Source organism: Drosophila pseudoobscura, chromosome 3 (genome assembly GCF_009870125.1).
Source record: "Drosophila pseudoobscura strain MV-25-SWS-2005 chromosome 3, UCI_Dpse_MV25, whole genome shotgun sequence".
NCBI lineage: Eukaryota > Metazoa > Arthropoda > Insecta > Diptera > Drosophilidae > Drosophila > Drosophila pseudoobscura.
The window spans coordinates 204566-208533 of NC_046680.1; the positions used below are offsets into that span (position 1 = coordinate 204566).

Consider the following 3968-nt stretch of genomic DNA (forward strand, 5'->3'; position numbering starts at 1 on the left):
ATATAGATTTCCCGGCACCGGAAATAAGATTTCCGCCAGCGGAGATACGTATTTCGTTAGCAGATATATGTTGTCTTGTTGGATATAATTGTACCGTTTTAGTTTACCGTTATATATATAAGCGATATATAAAACGGAGCTGATACAAGAGACACGTAGTGGTTCGGTTAAACGTTTATTTGAGAGTGAGAAAAGTGGTATATGCATTATGAGCACGATACAATACAGTGTTGCCAGATAATTGTTGCTTATTCAAACAATAGTATCGATTACATTTTTAACACTTCTTCTTAAGCTACATATTATCATTTTAAACTAACTACCGCATGTTTAACTTTGTCATTCCAAGTAATTTAACAAAGTCGTCGTGTTTTTTCTTGCTTAAACATTTTGTTAGTAGATCTGCAACATTGCCGTTTGTCGATACGTATTCTAGTATAATTTCATTACATTCTACTTTTTCGCGAACAAAATGATACTTAATATCAATGTGCTTCGTGCGTTTGTGATGTACCGGATTTTGAGCAATATGTTGCGAACTGATGTTGTCGCCATAGATGGTTAAAGGCTCTGTAACAGTTGACCAACCAATCTCGTCGAGAAGTCTTCGTAAATAAATAGCCTCTTTAGCAGCCATAGATAGTGCTATGTATTCAGCTTCAGTGCTGCTCAACGCGACAACACTTTGCTTAGTTGAAGTCCAAGAAAAAGCACTGCCTGCTAGGAAGAATGCGTATCCACTATAAGATCTTCTATCGAGCCTGTCATTGGCCCAGTCAGCATCAGCGAAACCTCTTACTGGTTCACCACACTTGCGGTATGAGATGCCCAAATTCGTCGTTCCAGCCAGATACCTTAGAATGTGTTTTGCAGCCGTCTCGTGTTCTGCATGGGGATCAGTATTTCGTTGCGACAGTTTGCTTACTGCGTGCAAAATGTCCGGTCGGCTCAAGACTGCTAAATACATAAGGGAACCAATTAATGACTGATATTGTGTTACATTTACCTTGACACAATTATCATCAATGCAGCCAACTTGATAGCCCGGGTCGAGCGGTGTGCTGACTGGACGGCACTTGCTCATGCCATACGTGTCCAATAGTCCTTGAATATGCGATTTCTGGCAAAACGAAATCGAACCCTGTTCACCGTCTCGCTCAATTTCCATTCCTAGGAAAAAGTTTATGGGGCCGCCATCGTGCATCTTGAAGTTTGATGCGATCTTCTTCTTAATTACGGCTATGTCATTTTTGTTTGGACATGCGATAATTAAATCGTCGACGTAGACTGCAATATAGCTGTATGTTTGCTCATCTTTCTTGACGTACAAGCATGCCTCGTTCTTACATCTCTTGAAGCCCATGGTAGACAATACCTCGTCGAGCGTTTTGCTCCATACTCGCCCGGATTGCTTGAGTCCATAAAGTGCTTTACGCAGCTTTAGAACTTTTTCTGGATGATGCTTGTCGACAAAATTCTGAGGCTGCCTCATGTACACAGTCTCATGGAGTTTACTGTTCAGGTAAGCATTTGATATATCTACTTGATGCATATACAGCTGTTTTTCTGCAGCAATTGCGAACAACATGCGAATGGTCTCGTACCGAATTACAGGTGAAAACGTTTCCCAATAATTTACTCCAAATTGTTGCCCACAGCCTTGAGCAACCAATCGAGATTTGAACTTCTCGATGAGACCATCCTTGTTTCTCTTAATTCGAAAAACCCATTTGGAACTAATGGCTTTTTGTCCTGGAGGGAGTTCACACAATGACCACGTGTTATTTTCCTGTAGAGCGTCGTATTCCGTTTGCATTGATTCTTTCCAATTTTGAGAATGATCGCCTTGCAATGCTTCAGCAACTGACTGCGGTGTCTCAGTGTCATCCATCTGATTTAGGAAACTATTGAGCACTGCCTGGTACTGCTTTTTCGGTCGCCCAGGTTGACCGCTGCGGATGATTTTTGGTCTGCCACGCCCACGCTGTACTACATTCTCTTGTGGTGGCACCCCTTGACCACTCACGGAATTGTCGTCAGGTTCACTTGCGCTCAAAAACTCCTCCTCCACTTCGCTGGAGTCACTGCTGGAATTTGCATGATCAGCAATTAAAGGTGCATATGAGTGTTGATCAGGAACTTTAATTGACTCAAGGCGGAGTATATTTGTCATGAAATCGTCATTTCGATCTGAAATACCACAATTCTCAATGCTTTTTGTGTCAATCTCACCTTCTATAAATTTCACATCACGCCTTTCAATTATTGTACGGTTCTCTCGATCGTACAGGCGGTAAGCTTTTGCTGTAAAGGAGTAGCCGACAAAAATGTATTCTTTGCCTTTTGCCTGGAATTTGCTTCTTCTGGTCTTATCCAAAGCAAATGCGCGAGATCCGAATACTCGCAGGTATTTTACTGATGGCTTGCGTCCTTTCCAGGCTTCGAATGGTGTACCGCCACTTAAGGCTTTTGTGGGACATCTATTTCGCAAGTAAACTGCCGTGGTAACAGCCTCTGCCCACAAGAACTCCTCCAGCTTTGCATGGATTAGCATACTTTTTGCCATCTCTACAATTGTTCGATTGACTCTCTCGGCTACACCGTTTTGCTGAGGGGTGTAGGGAACCGTCAGTTGCCTTTGTATACCGCACTCGTTCAAAAAACCAGAAAATTCCTTATTTACATACTCTGTGCCATTATCGCTGCGCACAGCCTTTATTTTGTTGCCCGTTTGGCATTCCACAAAACTTTTGAACATTTTGAATTTTTCGAAAACTTGGCTTTTTGCGTGCATAATGTATACAAATATCTTGCGCGAGTAGTCATCAATAAATGTCACAAAATAGCGATTGCCGCCGATCGATTTTACATTCATTGGGCCACATACATCTGTATGCACTAGCTCAAGTACTTGCTCCGTTGTACGATTTAACTTCTGTTGAAACGGCAATGCACATATTTTTGCTCTGTTACATGTATCACAATTGATTTCCATTTTCACATTTTCAAAGTTCATGCCATGAACAAGCTGTTTATCGTTCAACTGTTTTAAATCTTGGAAATTAAGGTGGCCAAACCTATTATGCCAATTCATTGCAGGAGAAATTGTGTTCAACATATAAACTGCACTTTTTTCTGAGCACTGTTTGTACACATACAAATTGTTTTCTTGCTTGGCTTTTATTATTGTTTCTCCTTTTTTATTTTTAATCAGTGCCACTTTTCCAATAAATGTAGTAGAATTCTCGAATTTAGCTGCTGTGCTCACTGAGAAAAAATTCATGTGTAATTCGGGGACGTATAACACATTTTGCAAGTTTATTAAAATATTTTCACCCAGAATTTTAACATTACCAGATCCGGGTGATGAGACGAACTTATTTGTAGCCAACATTATCGATGTTTCCTTCTCGACATAGTTTAGGAACATGCTGCGATCGCAACACATGTGCGATGTTGCTCCACTATCTACGCACCAAACTCTCTTTTGATGCTCTCCGACAAAACAGTGCATTAAACTGCTTGCCTGTTCTCTTTGTCCATTTGTTTTGCTACCCTTTTTCTTAGATCTGCACTCGCTTGCTCGATGACCAGTTTTTTCGCATTTGAAACATTTTCCCTTGAATTGTTGCTTTACGCCTGTGTTCCCGTCGTTCTTGGTTCCGTTATTCTCGACATTCTCGTTTTCTCGCGATCTGCGCTGTGTATGTGTGTATACTGCTTGTGTGGCCGAATGATTTTCGCGCTCAGCCTTCTCCTGTTTTCTGGTGCCTTCTTCCAGCATTTTTACTTTAAGAGCTTCAAATTTTGGCAGCTCGTCACGCGTTTCAATCGCGACTACAAAATTTTCCCAAGATTCGGGCAAACTGCTCAATAGCATGATGACTTTTAGCTCATCGTGGAGTTTTATGTCCAGTTCCGCCAATTTTTCAATTGTCTCTACAAAAGAATTGACATAGGCGGACACA

At 41.2% G+C, this 3968-nt stretch overlaps 1 long non-coding RNA gene across 1 annotated transcript; it reads left to right on the plus strand.

Annotated features, from left to right (window-relative positions):
- Positions 1-219: 219 nt before the first annotated feature.
- LOC117183685 (uncharacterized) lies at positions 220-1293 on the plus strand. The gene is made up of 2 exons (XR_004468822.1): positions 220-817; positions 874-1293. It is a non-coding gene; the product is annotated as an uncharacterized lncRNA (long non-coding RNA).
- Positions 1294-3968: the final 2675 nt, after the last annotated feature.